At 46.5% G+C, this 17,055-nt stretch overlaps 1 protein-coding gene across 1 annotated transcript in view; it reads right to left on the bottom strand.

Annotated features, from left to right (window-relative positions):
- NTN1 (netrin 1) overlaps positions 1-5,050 on the bottom strand; it is a 233,857-nt gene extending 228,807 nt beyond the window's left edge. Inside the window, exon 1 of the mRNA XM_043527741.1 lies at positions 4,814-5,050. The gene's annotated coding sequence lies outside the window, so the exon portion shown is untranslated. The remainder of the gene's footprint in view (positions 1-4,813) is intronic.
- Between the last annotated feature and the right edge of the window lie 12,005 nt (positions 5,051-17,055).

The raw sequence follows: 17,055 nt of genomic DNA on the forward strand, positions 1-17,055 counted from the left end.
TATTGGCCTCTTAGGTTCTGTCTACACTGCAGTTAAAAACCCGTGGCTGGCCCAAGCCAGCTGACTCAGGCGCATAGGGCTCAGGCTAAGGGGCTGTTTAATTGTGGTGCCCCTTAGCCAGAATCCTGCAAGCCAGACTCAGCTGGCATGGGCTAGCTGCAGGTGTCTAATTGCAGTGGAGACATACCCTTACTGTTCTTCCTTTCTTTGCTTTGCTCTGGGATAGCTTTCCATTATGCCTTAAATATGGTCTCTTTGAGAAATTGCCAGTTCGCCTGAGCTGCTTTTTCCCTTCGATTTTCTTCCCATGGGACCTTACCTACCAGTTCTCTGAGCTGTTAAAGTCTGCCAACATGAATACATCTAATTATCTAAATAGTCCTTCACCTGTTCTTTTATGTGCTTTCCTGAAAGAAAAAGGAATACTAGGGAGAAGGCGTCCTACATAACCCAGTGATATTGGGTCTGTAACTGGGGAATGAAATAAGAGTTGTTGCTGTTCTGACTGCATATGGTTATGTTCTAATCTCAGTCGTCAAGCCCTGATCAAAAAGAAAAAGGAACTGATGACTCTCAGATGGGAAATGCCTATTATCACCATCATCATTATAATCAAGGATAAGATATAACTACATGCAACATGTCTGTGAGCCTGGTGACATACATGGCAGCACTTTAAATGGACATTAAACCTTCTGAGGATATATCAGCTCATGGTTATTAACTGTTATTTATTAATTAATATAATGTCAAATTAACCTTGCGCTGAAATATTTTTCAATGGGTTTAATGTCAAATTAAATCACTAATCAGCAACACAGACAGCAGGTAGCAACATATTATCACTGATTACTAAAATAAAATATTTTCCCAGCTGAGATTCATAAATTCCTTTTTCTTTGCAATCAATTTGTTATAAAAAAAAAAGTCTAGAAGAAGAAGAAACTGCAGCAGCGGCAGTATAGGACACAATAAAAGCAGAATCTTTTGTGTTGGTATATTCACATAGAAACTTTAAGATGCCTCACTACCATCACAAGACCCCTTTTGTCCCCACGGTTCCTCTCCCCTTTAAGGCAGCGGGATCCCCCCCTTAGGGAGCAGGCCCTGGACACAGGAAGCATCAGGCAAGGCGCTACGCTACCATATGGCTGTGCAGCCCACCAGGAGGGAAGCTGCCTGCCCGAAAAGCCGTCGGCTCCGGGGCTCGCAGAGGGGGCTGGGGGCCAAGCCTGTCACGGGGGCCATGTGTCCCGCTGACTGCGGGGAGGAGCGGACGGGGCTGCCGGTCGATGGGAGGGAAGATGGGTTAGAGGAGGGGGATTGACGGCGACTTTCCTTGCGCCGCATGGAGCCCGCAACCCGGGGGAAGGCCCCAGGAAGCGATCCCGGAGCTCGGGCCGGCCTGGGCTGAGCGAGAGGGCCCCGGAGCGCGGCGCCCTGGCTCGGCGGGAGGCAGACACGTGCTGCGGGCGCAGCCGGAGCTCCGAGCAGCCTCCTGGCCGCGGCAAGCTGGCGCTGTCCGCTCGGAGAAAACCCGCGATCCCTGATGCCCTCGGGGCCTTTCGAGCCCGGGCCGCGGCTTTGCAATCCTGGTCAGCATGCAGGGCACCCCCCGGACCGCCCTGGGGCGCGCGGCGCGTTATATGGAGAAGGAGCCGGTGCCTGCAGCTCTAGTGTTAATGTCCTGCGCAGATTTGTGCCGGGTGTGAAGAAACCATCCGCTGCCAAGAGCTAGGGGGAAAGGGGCCGGTGGCGTGAAACCCGGCCAGCAAACAAACGGCGGCGAATATTTGCTTTAAAAGCCCCAACACTGGGGTTGGGTTGCTATGGAACAACATAACCACAAGATGCAAACGAATCCGACGGGATCTTAATTTGGGCGGTTTAAATTATGAACTGCTAATGCAGGGAAGAGGGTTTCATTGAGTAACTTTCAGAGAGAAAAACATATAGCAAATGAATTATATATATATTCATTTGTGTATATATATATAGAGAGAGAGAGAGATCTAATTGATCAGTTTGCAGAGGGATATACCATTACAAATACACTAATATATATTTATATTCAGAAAGGGAAATTCAGTCAGCTAGAGAGAGGGATCGATCGGGTGGATAGATAGTTAATTCTGACTGATACAGAAGGCTGAATTTCCATCGGTGGATCTATTTAATGTTTTCCTTAATTCGTTAAAGGCTCTGAGGACACGGCATGCCCGCTAAGCAGAAAGTGTTTGTGGAATCGCTTGCAAGGGAAGAATTTACTACGTAAGAAAAGTGTTTGTCATGTCACGGCAGCGTTTTCTTTTGAACCGAGGGGATTCTTTTAACCTCTTTCTTTCTTGTCGCCGTGCGCGAAGCGGGAATTGATCAAAACGGCCCTATTTGATAATTGGGGCTGGATCTAGGCAAAAACTCGCCCCCGTTTTGGTGGTGGTTTTTTTTTTTTTTTTTAAGTTGTGCAAACTGCAACGCCTGCCGCAGAGCCCGTGAGGCCATGGTGCGTGCTCTCCGATGGGTTTCTTCCCCCCTTTCTCGTGAATCTCGGGAAAGAAATAGCGAATTGTGTACTTAAAACTGAGTACTTTTTCTCAGGCTCGCCTTCAAACACTTGTTGCCCTTGCCTGCACAGGGGTATGGGGACTGGGCGAAACCTGCTGCATTTTTTCCAGTTGTGCCCGCTCCCGCTACCCGGAAAAAGTTCGCATCATTCAGCTGCCTTGCAAAAATTCCTCTGTGGGGAGGAAACAATGGGTGATAGCATAAGATAGCTCTACGGGTTCCTTTTATCCATGACCATCCTTGCATCTGGCTTTTTGGTAACCGCCCTTGCTCACGTCTACCCGAGAGACGCTGTAAAAGAATCTCCCCTGTCTAGACCAGACTGGGCTTTTGGGGCGGTTGCAAACTGAAAACTCTCACTTCGAGCTAAATTTCACCGTTGTCTCTCAGCCTCTCAGAACCTTTCCCTAAAGGTACCGGTTCAGACCTCTCCGGAATTAGATCCAACGTGAAACCCATTGATCTCGCTCCAGTCCATTTCTTCTCTCTAACTGGAGCTGCTGCCTACTCTGTCCGTTTCAGGGCTAAATATGATTCCCCACAGGAGCCTGTACACGGGTTATATCACCCCTCCACCACCCCCACCCCCCCGCACACCGACACACAAAGTATTAAAAAGAATCCTGAAAATCTGAACATTATAAAGCGGGGTGTAGGGGAGTTCTGCCTCCGCGGAAACTCCCCTGAAATTAACGGGATCCGATTCTGCTCCCAGTAAAGTCAATGAGGAGTTTTGCCAGGCTATGAAGTGCAGAAAACGACGGCCCTGCCGAGAGATATGGAAGTTTGATCGCTCTCAGAGTTTAAGGGCAAATGAATACGTTCTACTGCTCTGATACTGTGATCATTTTGTGGGGACTCAATTTTAGATCCTGCCCTGTCACCTCGGATTTGAGGCCAGGGTGCGTCCGAGGTGAAAGGAGTGGAGGGGGAGGGGGAGAAAGGGGGAACTCGATGTAATGTATTTAAATCGCAACTTTTAATAAAATCTACACTATTTCAAAAGTCAAATAACTTTCAATGTTTGCATTCTTTACAGCTTTTTTCTTCTATTTTTAGCAATAAACTATTATTTTCACATCTGTCTGCAAACTATATTTCTTTTTATTTTTAGGGGAGGAGAACACGATAAAATTTTACCCTCTAAAAAAAAATTATTTTAAAGCTTTTTTTTCTCCCCCAAGTAATTGTAAGTTTTATGGAAATCCAAAGAAGACCCCAGTTTGAAATAATCAGGAGCGATTTATTCCTATAGAGTGACAGTTCTTTTGAACAGTAACCGAATGGCATTTTCTGTCTTTCTGAAAGCTTTTCTTCCAGATTTTGTTCAGATTAGGCTGGGGAGATGAATGCAGGCATTATCCAGCCCAGTAGCTATTCTGAAATGCCAAATTAATTACCAAGGGCTGAATCAAGGCGATGGGGACTGGAAAGAGGGGCGGCGAGGTAGGGGGAACAGTTTTAGGTGTGAAAATATCGGTGTAATATCTTAAATGCAGATAATTGATTGAAAACGCGGACATTCTGACTGGGGTGATAGCGGGCAAAGGGTAGGAGTTCTGTTTGGTTCGGCATTGCGGGGGAATTCTCTAAAACCCAGGCCCCTCCAGCCACTGGGTGACTTGCTTTAAATTATTGTTTCCTGTCGCTCAGAAATCAACACACTTTTATAAAGCAGCGATGACCTTTCAGATTTCAGGTGGAAAATGATGTCAGAGGGAAATAAAATCGGCTTGCACTAATAACGTAGTGAACACGATTAGCAGTGGGGTGGGGGTGAGGAGTTAGAAGGAGTTTGATAAATTGTTTTTGGCAACAAAAAGAAAGGAAAAAGAGAGGAAAAAAGAGTTGAAAGAAAGGGGGTAAAGACACCAAACTTCAAACTCAAGGACACTGAATCTCATGACCCAGATATTCACCAGGCTTTGCTTTTATGTCCTCCAGGGCCAGGAGGAGTTTATGTCTGACTTTCCAAACCCGTCGTTTATTTTGTCTCCTTTCTCACAATAGTAAACAAGCCCCCACGAAAAGACACGGGGCTTTTTGTGCCTGAACGAGACAAACAATTATCTAGACCCCAGCCTGCATGGAAAACGATAGAGCGGACACAGATACACACGCACAAAGTTTAGCCCACAGGAGAGTCAAACAAGAGAAAGCAGAACGAGAAGCAGGAGCACTGTCATCCTATTATACATCAAATAAAAGGCACTGGATCTCCTCCAGGCAGACTGCAGCCGGCTCTTACCTTCTGAGAGACAGCCCAGTGCTGGAGGAAGTATTAGTGTATTCCGCTATTTAGGTCTCACAATCAGGGAATGATCAAGAGTTTGGGGAGCACGTCCCCTTTAAGATGCTCTTCCAAAATAGCCCACCACGTGGTGTCTAGCCGACTCTCCTCCTTGCAAAGCAGTCCTCTACCTGCAGAGAAGCCCCCAGAGCTGCAAAGGAGACACAGTGAGCTAAGGAGTGGGAACAAGGCTCTGAATGGGCAGGCTGTGTAGCTGAAATTTGTACCATGTCTGCTGTGGCATTTTGCCTTCGGCTGAGCCATTGGGGAGGGAGACTGTTAGGGATTTCATGCTTCTGTGAGCTCCAAAGGGCTAAATCAGGGAACCCTTGCACATCCAAAAAATGATCAACCAGTTGATTCTCTTGGGCCAGTTTTGTTTTCAATGAAAAGATAAAGGAGGAGGGAGGGGGAGTGTGCGTGTGTGTGTGGGGGTGTTGTTCCAAAAACTTCCCAGCGCACAAACATACCTGGCATGGTTTGCATTGCCCAGTGCCGAAGGTTACAAAAATACCACAGAGAATGGGTGGAAGAATAGAATGCATGATTTAAAACTCTCCTCACAGGAACCAGGAATGCTGAGTGCTTTCAACTTAGCAAGTGCAGGAAAAGGCTGGAAACTTGGACTGGGGGGATGGGGGGACAGGGACAGAAAAATAACTGTGTGTGGGGTGGGGGCGGAATTATACTCCTTGGAAGTTGCACAAGTAGCAAATTTGCAGGAATGTGTTGACATTTCCATTTGCAATTAGCAAACAGGGAAGGTTTGGTACATAAGGTGTTTAAAGGCTCCAGATCCCACTAGGAATCTGAAGAGGGATAACAGGGAAAATTAGAAAAGGAATTCTGGCTAGCAGAAATTTTCTCTGCTGCCTTCATACACCATGTCTGTGTTGTTACTAACATAAATATATTTCAGCTCACAGTTACATTTTATTATTAGTATTATGGCAGTGCCTAGAAGCCCGGACTGATCTGGGTCCTGTTTTGCTGGGTGCTGAAAGGACTGAAAACTTGGAAAGCACCTGAACCAGATGGGGTGTATGGATTCTGGCTGAAACACATAACAACAGTCCATGACTATTTACCTGAACAACTTAATAAAATGTTTGAAGAATGGGTGCCCAAGATGGAGGGTGACAGGGAGAATCATCCTCATACAAAAAAGGAAAGAAGGCTGCAGTGATCCTGTGAATTATAGACTAATCATGCGTTCACCAACTATGTGGAAACTTCTACCAGCAATTCTGGCAAAGAAGATCCAGACAGTGCTAGCTCATAATGGAATGCTGCTTCCTGAACAAAAAGTCTGCATAGTAAACATGAGAAGGACAAAGGAGTGCCTCAGGCTGAACACAAGGATCACAGAAGATGCAAAACAAAAAAATAAAAAGGTAGAGATGATGTGGCTAGACTACCAAAAAGCATAGGACAGCATCCCACTTTTGTGGATTGTCGTGACATTGAAATGCACAAGGTTGATCAAAAGATCATTTCCTTTCTGCAGCAATCTATGGTTAACTGGAACATGTGACTCTAACTGGAAGGGATTCTCATTGATGAGGTCCAAATTAAAAGCAGAATCTTTCAAGGGGATTCCTTATCACCAATGTTGTGATGCTGCTATTGACATCCATGCTCTGTGAGATAAACTGTGGTTATCATATCAGCAAAGAGCAACCAGTTAACCGTTTGCTATACGTGGATGATCTGAACATATATGTATGATTACAAAAGGAGATGCAGAGATAGATAAGGTATAGAAAAGTTTGGTGAAGATAGAAGGCATAATTATATGTTGGTGTCTGTAAAGAGGGGTAAATTGGTACCATAAGATGGCATATAAGTTAACAAAGATACTATCCAAGATATTTCTGAGCATGGCCCCTCCAAATACCTTGGAATCAGGGAACTATTGGAGTTACTACATAAGGAAGTCAAAGAAGAAGTGAGGAAAGAATATTACAGATGAATAAGAACTACTCTAAGGACAAAACTCAACACGAAGAATTTCATCCAAACCATAAATATACATGTGATACCAGTAGAGTGGTACACTGCCAGAATGATCAAGTGGAATCAAGAGGAGAAGAAAAATTTGATATGCAAACAAAAAAGCTCCTGGCAATGCAGAGAGCAACGAATATCAAACCAGTCGTGGATGGAATGTGCGTCTGATGATGTGATGGAGGAAAAGGTTTTCTCTCTGTGGAGGAAGCAAATGACAATGAAGATTACAACATCAAAATGTACAAGGAATCAGCCAAAGTAAAAGATCGTCTGGCCGCGATAACAAGCAATGGCCAAGTATGCATCCCAGACTAAGAAAGCATAAAAGAAAGGAGAAAGCAAATTGCCAAAGAAAGACTTGAAAGATTTACGCAGAAATTAATGCATGCACAGTGGTGGAGAGAGATGGAACCCATTAGTGATCAAAGATTAACAAATTCATGGCTTGTAGAAGAATACCTCAAAAGAGAAACAGAGATCCTCATTATGAGTGCATAAGAGCAGTCCTTTAAGGCTTAATTATTTGAAACAAAATTTACCAATAGAACTGCTCCACGAACTGCAGAATGTGTTCCAAAAAGGAAGAGATGGTGGAACATGTGTTCAGCACCTGCAGGAGCCTGGCTGGGAGAGAATATATAAACAGACACAGTGAGGTCGCCAAGTGTTTGCATTGGAGCCTCTATGGCAAGTACAGATTTAAATGAACCATGCAGTATTAAGACCACCAAATCGAAAGTGCTCTAGAGAACGAAGAGGCTAAGATTTTATGGGATCTGGCAATTGTCACAGACCAAATGGTGGAGGCAAAGAGGCCAGACATAGTTGTTGTAGAAAAGAAGACAAACCAGACCCTGTTAACTGTTATTGCCATACCAGCATAAAGAAATATAAAAAAGAAACAAGAAGAGAAGAAGAAGTGTGAAGAACTCTGCCACAGAGTGGAACGATTATGGAAAACTAGAATAAAGACACCTCCAGTGATCATAAGAGCACTTGCAGTGATCTCTAAGGACATGAATGGGCAGCTTAAGCATATATTAGGAGTGCAAGACATCATGATCAGTTTTCAGAGTAGCAGCCGTGTTAGTCTGTATCCGCAAAAAGAAAAGGGTTAGGGTTAGTAGCCACAGCTGGGCTGTGGTAAGAGCCATGGCTGCCCAAGGAGCCCAGGCCACTGTGGGGAGCCCTGGACCCTCCCCCTGCCCTGGCCGGGAGACTGGGCAGCCCGAGACCAGGGCCTGGTTCATGCCTTCCCGCCCAGGGTGCCCCACTCATGGCAGTGGTGGGTCCAGTCTTCCCACAGCAGCCTGGGTTCCCTGGGCAGCCATGGCTCTTACCACAGCCCAGCTGTGGCTACTGGCCTGGCCAGGGGGTGGGGTCTGAGAGGGGAGAAGAAGAGCAGGGTTTTTTTAAGTTCATTGTCCTTATTCTACTCCTCACTCCTTCCTTTCCTTAGAATCATGAAATCTATCATCTCACGATCACTTTAACCCAGATTGCCTTCCAGCTTCAGATTCACAACTAATTCCTCCCTGTAGGTGAGAATCCACTCTAAAATGGCGATTCCAATGGTTACTTCCTCCACTTTATGAAACAGTTAGTCCCCAATTCCAATAACTTACTGGAAATTTTGGGTTTTGCCATGTTACTTTTTTAAAGTCTCCCATTATTACCAAGTCTTGTGTTTTGGATACTTCTGCTATTTATTCTAGAAATGCCTCATCCACCTCCTGTTCCTGATTTGTGGTCTATAGTAGACCCCTGCCATGACATAACCCCCATTTCCCCCCCTTTTATCTTTACGTAGAGAGGTCTGCCTTTCATCACTTTCTGGACCTCAGAATGAGTGTATATATTCTTGAAGCATAATGCAATTTTTTCTCCCCTTTTATCCTGCCTGTCCTTCCTGAACCAGTGATACCCCTTTATTACAATATTCCAAGTAGGACATGTATCCCACCAAGTCCCTGTGATGCAAATTAAATCATATTTTAGTGTGTGTACTAACACTTCCAGTTCTTCCGGCTCATTCCCCATACTCTTTCTATTTGCGTATAGACATCTACGATGTTGAGCTGATTCCTCCACTGATTTCCCTCTTGTTGTTCCTGTGACCCTATTGTAATTTTCCAGGTCACCCACAACATCTAGTCCTTTTTTGTGCTTACCTATGGGCTTTTGTCAGCTGCCTCCTCTGAATCTAGTTTAAAGTCCTGCTCACTAGGTTGGTGAATCGGTGTCCACAGATGCTCTTTCCTTCTTGTTAAGGTGGACCCCCTTTCTTCCCAGCAGTCCTTCCTGGAACAGCATCCCAGGATCAAGGAAGCCAAAGCTCTCCTGTCAAAACCATCTGTGCAGCCATGCATTCATCTCCGGGATATGCATGTCCCTGCCTGGGCCCTAACCCTGAACTGGGAAGATGGACGAGGACACAACTTGTGTCCCAGACTCCTTCACCTTTGCTCCCAGAGCCCTGTAGTCACTGTTGATCTGCCCAGGGATAGACCTGGCAATCTCATTAGTGCCCATGTGGCTGAGTAGCATGGGCTCATGGTCAGAGGGACAGATGGGCCTCGGCAACCTTTCCATAACATCTCGGATGCGGACTCCAGGCAGGTGGCACACTTCCCAGGATATTAGGTCAGGTTGGCAGATGGATGCCTTTGCCCCTCTCAGAAGGCAGTTCCCAACCCCCAGCACCTTAGGCCTACTCCTTTTGGGTGTTGTGATCATGAACCTCCCAGCCTTGGGGGCGGGTGGCTTGTCCTTCTCAGCCACTGGAGTCTGTTCCTCACCAGTACATCATACTGGTTCTTGGCCACAGTGGATGGGGGATCTGAGTGTGGGGTGAAGCACTATCTACTGCATGAGTTGGCCAGCAGCCAGCTTCTCCCCATAGAGCAGCTGGTTCTCCTTCCTACTCTGATGCTGCTGTAGTCATCTGTAGTTGGCTAGCATCCTCTATCCAAGACGTGTGTGTCCTGTCAAAGTCCTCGTGCTCCTGGTTGTTACACAGACAAGCCACCTCTTTCTGCAGCTCTCTTAACTACTTCTTGAGGGATTCTACCAACAGACACCTTTCACAGTGGGTGGATCCCGCACCTGGCTTTTGTTGGCAGGGACATGCAGGATGCATTCCCAGCAAGTCAAGACCAAGGCCTGGGTGGAAGCCTCCAGGGTCAGGCTGTATGTCTGACACAGACCCCCATGTGTGCAGGCAGAGGAAGAGCTACCAGTGGTGTTGATGACACACCATTTTCCTCTCATTGTGGGCTCTCCCTTGTAGAGTACCTGCAAGTTAAGGAAAGGAAACTGTGACGGGGCAAGGCCAGATGGCTATAGAAAAGTAGTGGGAGATAGATATATTAGCTCCAGGCTAAACAAATCCCTGGTACCAGGATAAGTGAAATGGCAGCTGCTCCAGGTCAATTAAGACACCTGGGACCAATTAAGAACTTTCCAGAAGGCAGGGAGAAGGCTAGGTTGATTGGGACACCTGAAGCCAATCAGGGGCTGGCTGAAACTAGTTGAAAGCTAGTTAAAAGCTTCCCAGTTAGTCAGGTGAGACTGGGAGACAACAGAGACTGTGCAAGGAAGGATAACTTCTCCTCACCTCCCTCGCTGGCTTATGATGAAAATGGCTCAGTAGACAGTGACCCTTGTCCCTAGAGAAAGAAGGGTTATGTGGAGGGTCACAGTGAGCCTCTGAGGCTAGTGAAATCTGCCAGGAAACGCGGGACCCATGGAGGCAAGGACAGAGCTTTGTCACAAAACAAACAAACAAACAGACAAACCCCCCCAACAAACCCCTACCTCCCTGTTTTCCTTTAATGGTCAACTCAGATGGCTTATTTATTTTTCTCAGTTGCCTTCGTCTCACCAGCCATGTGTCTGGTGTGGGGCAAATCATCCTCTCCTGTGATTCAAGGTTGAGGTACACCCGTCCTATCAGGGTGATGGTCCATCTTCAGAGATTGATGTAACCAGAGCATTTGCAGAGGGCTGGGAGGGAAAAGTATGTATTGTGCTTCCAATAAGCCACTGCATAGATGTGTTGGCATAACTTTATAACTGTGTTTTGTCCTCCACAATTGATGAAATGGGCTCTAGGTGACCCCTGCCCTGGCTTGTCCCTCACAGATCTCTACAATTCATGGATGATCCATGACAAACAGAGCAGAGGGTAAAACAGTCAGCATGCCAGTGGTAGAAATCTTGGGCTGATTCTAACCAACTCTGTCATAAATATTCCTTGAAATCTTTAATGCTGCGACCCTGCAGGAAGCAAAGCAAAGTTTCTTTGCCTCCAGCAGAGCATCTGCTAAGTTTCAATCAGCAGATTTGGTTCAAGTAGTGGCCTGAGCTTTCTTAATTCACTGGCTCTTACAAGCCTCTCCTATTGTGAAGAAATCTCACATTACTTAGTGGGTAAAACAGAGTGGGCTTGGAATGAACCGGCTGTTTCTGTGGATGCAAGTAATATCTTGAGGGGACAAAGGCTAAGTCTTCTCTGCTTTGAGTTTAGGTCGAAGTTATTCGATGAAGCCAGATTGTGCCCACTTTCTTTGTGTTGAATAGTACCATATTCACTCCCTGGAGCACCACTAGGAATAGAAATGTTGTCATGGCTGTTTAAGTTTCAATGAAAACATCTTTAGTTTAAAATTTCCCCTGCAGTTAGCAACACTGACCTAGACACAACAGCCTAGTTCTAGTATCATATTAGCAAATGAGAGCCAACGTGAAACTAACCTGTCTAATTTCAGTGTCCAAGCCAGGTAAAAATTAAACAAGGAGCGTCAATGATCAGAATGCTAAAATAAACAAAATCTTACAATTTCCATAAGGCCATGTGTGCATTTCTGACCTTTATCTTGCCAGCATCTCTATAAATTACAAAATATCAGTGTGATGCTGTCCATTTCCCACACAGGTGATAAAAGGGTTAATTTGGGCCTATGAGGCCAGTTAGGCTACCTGGCTGCAGCTGGAGGGTGGGCCAGCCTTAATGAAAGATGAGGCCCAGCTGGGGATGGAGCTGGGTGCTGGCTACAAAGAAGGGAAGTGCAGATTAATAGGAGGCTGCAGGGGAAGAACTACAGTCCCTTTCTGAGTAATTGAGAGTGAACCCAGAGAGAGAGATGGAGAAGCCACTGGAGTGGAGCCTGCTTTGGTGGTGGGCAGGACCTGGAGCTCCAGGAAAGAAATTCAGGGAGGTGTTCAACTGAAGAGCTTCAGGAGGGAGTTTACACAGTGGGTTGGTCCCTGATGGGAGAGGCCAGTGGGGGTGAAGGAGGATGCATTAAAAGTTTATGCCCAAGGGTGAGGGCAGAGGTTGCTTTTGTTGTGTTTGTGTTTCACTTCTGAGTTTGATGTGAAGACTCTAGGGAGAAGCCCTGGGGCCATGAGTCTCCCAGAAGAGTGGGACCCTGGAGAGGTGGAAGTGGTCAGACCGATGACCGGTGTGGTACACTGCCTGTTTGGGACATTACTACCCCACACTTTGAGGTGACCTGGCTGGAGGGCTGAGACACAAGAAACAGACCACTGTGGAACTGGAGCAGCCATTGTCAGGGGGCTCTAAAGCAGAAGATCCTGCTAGGCTTGCCCAGCCACATGGGGGCACTCCAGCGGTGAGTCCATCTTTGTACAGTCAGTATAATAAAACAATACTATGGTGATATATATCAGGGATGGGCAACTTTAAGGTACTAGAGGGCCACTAAAAACTTTTAGGTGGGGATGTGATGCTGGGGGCAGATGTCGGGTCCTGCTCCCAGGGCCCTAGGGGTGGGGGGTGAGTTAGCATTTTCTGCACTCACGTGTCCATGTGCAGGTGAGGCCCTCCCCCTGTGGTACCCCTCTCTGCCCCCTTCCTGGCCCTGGTGCTGCTGGGTTGCCTGCCCTGAACTTGGCTGTGGCAGTCCAAATAAAATGATCTGGTGGGCTGTATGTGACCCCCAGACGGACAGTTGCCCATCCCTGATATATACTATAGAATTGGTTATGCCTGACAAGTCATGGTATTAACGTCTGTATACCTTGGGAAGCTCAACTAGCTTCTGCTAAGATTTCCTTCTTTGAATCCATTGTAAATCGTTGCGCTCCCCAGGTTGAGAATTTCTACCTCACCAAAAATCATTTGCAGGACCCTGATGTCTATTTTTATATGAAGCTTGCTAGAGGCTCAGAGCTGAAGCCCTGGTCTTGGTATTTCCTCAGAATAGACAATGAAAAGGGATTTGATCTGGTGCAAAGTAAAGATTCCATCTGAGCAAGACGGAGCATGGCTTAGATTCAGTGTTAGGACCAGAGTTAGCCTCCTCGCGGCTCAAACAACACCCAGGTCAATTTCTAGGTAGGTCTGAAGACAGTCTGGCTTTTCCGTCTGTGTCCCTTATTGGTGATCTTTTAATGCCACTGGAGCTTTTGGTGACCATGTGATCACTAACCGTGTAGTGGCATTCCATGGTAAAAGCACCACAAAGAGGCTATGCCCTTTTGGGGCTTGTCTTGGGGATGACAGGACCAGAGATGGGACTGGAGGAAGGCTTTATTTGCTCTAAGAGCAGTTGTGCTGAAAGCTGGATCTACAGAGCACTTGGTTATAGACTGTCTGTGTGGAAACCAGCACAGAACATCATCACAGGAAATATCCTCATTGTTTCCCTGCCCTGTAATAATTCGTGTTGGACAACTGTTATACAAGAGGTGCTTGCGAATGGCTGTCTGAATTCTGAATTGCTGTTTGATTTGACCATATTCCTGCTCATGCTTATTCGCTCTTTGTGTTTGCCTGAACTGCTCACAAGCCCTGTATTGCAGAAGGGAGTACCCCTCGCTGCCAATAAACAAGAGAATCCATGTGCCACCAAAGGTATTTGCTATTGTTGTTTCCTGTCCTCGGAATCCAAGGATTGAGGGTGCCAGAGTGTCTCAGTCTGAGACAGCCCTGCTAGGTATGAATCGAGGGACTTTGTGGGTGGAGAGCAATGGGGGGCAAACCTGTCCTGCCACTTGCCAGACTGAACCTATAGTGTGGCTATATAGGACTCCAGCCACAGAGGTGGTCAGCCTAGCACCAAACAGACACAGCTCTAGTACGTACAGTGTTGAGATGAGAAGAGGCATTTTAGGGGGACAGTTAGAAATATAAAGGGCCACCCTGAAGCATGGTACAGCTGCTACATCCGGAGCTTTGCAGAGCTGGGGGAAATTTTCTGAATTGTCAAATTTTGACAAAATTTGAAATATTAAGAAAACAAAAAAACCCTGGGGAAATGTTTGGTGACTTTGCCTCCATTTCTCAACCAGTCGTAGAGCTGATCAGGTTTTTTTTAATTTAAAAAATTTGTCACAATTTCAGACTTAGGCAAAGCTGGGAAACTTTTTTTCACAATTCCACTCTCCCACACACCATTTTTCCCTACTGTCTGACCAATGCCAGTGCTTAGGCTTTGCAAGCCTTACACTGAGCAGCTGGGTTGCTCTGAGAGCACTCGTGGCATGGAAATACCCCTTGCCAAAGAACTGACTGTTTACATTGCATTACAGTGGTTAGTGGTACCTCAGGGGCTTCTCACAACCTGTAACCTTGGCTGTTCCTTTGGCACTGCGTAAACAAATCTGCCATTTCCACATTACTGGTGTGAGCAGTTTTGCGGTTTGTTCTGTTGTGTTGCGTTGGTTGTTGTGGAGAACCACAATCTGCTTGGCTCAGGAGACACTGATTCAGGCCAGACTCAGAAGGATTTGACCAGACCACTGGGACTAGCAGCTCTGTTTTTGCAAGGAGTGTGGTGTGATCATTACTGACCACAAGTGGTCAGGGCTTCGGTTTAATACGTTCCGCCACCCTCTAGCTCCCATGTTAGAGCATTGCTGACCCCAAGCATCACCTACTGAGTGACCAGTACTCCTAGGAGGTCTTCCAAGAGGTCTTCCAAGCATGGGTTAGGCTGAGCCCTGCTTAGTTTGTGAAGACCAGTGGTGTCACTTGTTAGGGTTGTATAGAGGATGTCAGAGGTAATATAATGGTGTCACATCATAGTGTATGCACAACATGGTTCAGATGACACGTGACCGAGATTCATCCCTGAATTTGGTCCACTAGTAGGATCATTAGCTTCCCCAGTTGGGTACTGACTGGGAGTGCAATGTGAACATTGGTCCAACCCCCCCACCCCCGTGGTATCCCATGTCAGGGTGCTATAGATGCAGGGGATAAGTGGAAAATAGATTTAGCTTAAACAGAAAAAGTGGAATAAAATCATGCCAAAGCTTTGCAGACATTACTGCCCATGCATTCAACAGAGCAAATGGAGCCATCTTGGTTGCTGGATGCTGTGAGTTGATCTCTTTAAACAGCAGGAGTGGAGTACCATGCTGACTCCTAGGAGCAAAGGTAATATTGTAATAATGCAGATTGATGACTAACACTTTCCCTCCTGCCACCTGCAGATCAACAGGTGACACCTGTCAGGCCTAAGCCGCTGGCAGTGGCAAAAAGTGGATACTTTGGTTTTGTTTGATGTCCCTGTAACTTGCACAGACTCATTAGGAACACACTTACCCTGTTCTTCAGCCCGACACGTGTTTCCACTGTCTAATCAAATTTGCCGAGTTCTCTTCCTGTTTTTTTGCTGGCTCCGGGCTGTGTGGCTCTCAGCACACCGACCCCTTTCTCTTTGGAAGTGGACCCCGTTGTCTCTGATAAAGCAGTGGAACGACCCAATTAGGCTGACTGCAGCTCTTGAGCCATGGTGGGCTTTCCTGGTGTCCTTTTAATATACCTTTAGGAAGCAAGGCTGCCCACACTCAAGGCCTGCTGCCATTCCCATTGAAGTCAATGCCACGACTGCTATTGACTTAGTGGGAGCAGGAGCTAGACCCTCTGTCTACTGTGAGTGGATATGTTTAAATGAAGGAACAGGACAGTGGGAAACCTGTTTTTATTAGCCTTACCCAGAATTTTGCTTAATTAAGTATTTATTAAGTGGAGATGAAGTGGACTTGGAGTGGATATAACCTTTTTTGAAAGAGGAACACACATCCAGGAGGGTTGCTTGTGGATGGGAGATAACAATATCCAGTTGGGGAGACCTCTTGTATTTCCTGTTCCGAGGAGATAGACCGATCAAGTTGGGTGTGAAAAGTCACTAGGCTGTATTGGCTGCAAAGAGCTCCCCACCACTGGTCCTGGAAATGGCACCGTATGAACAAAGCCTTATCTAAGGGCTGTCTCATAACTTCCTCTCTTTATCAGTTTAATTAATTCTTATTGTTGTCCAAGCCTGGCTAATCAGTGCCCATCAATAGGGTAAGCAAGAGGGGATGGATGCATCTGCTCTGAGCAAGCAGAGTGAACAAAGCTCTGTGTTTGCCCTGGCGGTGTGCTCAGTGCAGTGCAATAATGGCCTGCATCATTCTTGGTTACAGCCGATAACCCCGAATGAGCTCCCCCTTGCCCAAACATAGCAGGTTATCAATGCCTGGCACGTTTCGGTGGGTACCACCCAGCTTGATCCATCTTCTTTGCAACAACAAAGTCATTGTGAGATGGTTTGTTTGTCGATCCAAATTCCAAGCTTTTTGCTGCAGCTAAGTCACACACCTACCTTCCCACCCCATCCTCTCCCTACTGTGTACACACGCTTCCTGCTGGCAGAAATGGTTTGAGCTCAATGTGATTCCAACTGAACTAGCAGCAAGCGAGCTGCGGTGAGCTGAAGATACTGCCAAAAGCCCTTCCTGGGAGACAGCAAGGGTAAGATGCTGGACTGGGATTCAGGTGGCCTGGGATCTATTCCCACCTCTGCTAGTCGATGTTCCTGTGTTCTATGGCAGAAGCCACCAGATCCTGAGACAGCAGCTGTGTATATATTCAGGTAGTTAGGCCTGGTAGGCTTGCATATAGTTAGAATTCACAGTTGTTTAGATGCCAGTCATGTCTGTGTGGTTTCCTCATATCCTTAACCTTGTGTGGAGAGTGAAGGCTTCAGCCAGGGACTTCAGCCAAGTGAACTTACTTCTCTGCCTCAACTTCCTCATCTGTAAAGTGGGGATGATACCTACCTTTTTAAAGCTCTTTGAGGTCTACGGATGCAAAGCACAGTGCCACTATTTATCACAGGGAGCGAGAACCTCAGGCTCCATAGAGTTACTGTACATGGTTCCGTAGTAACATA

The sequence above is a fragment of the Chelonia mydas genome, chromosome 14, assembly GCF_015237465.2.
Source record: "Chelonia mydas isolate rCheMyd1 chromosome 14, rCheMyd1.pri.v2, whole genome shotgun sequence".
Lineage (NCBI taxonomy): Eukaryota > Metazoa > Chordata > Testudines > Cheloniidae > Chelonia > Chelonia mydas.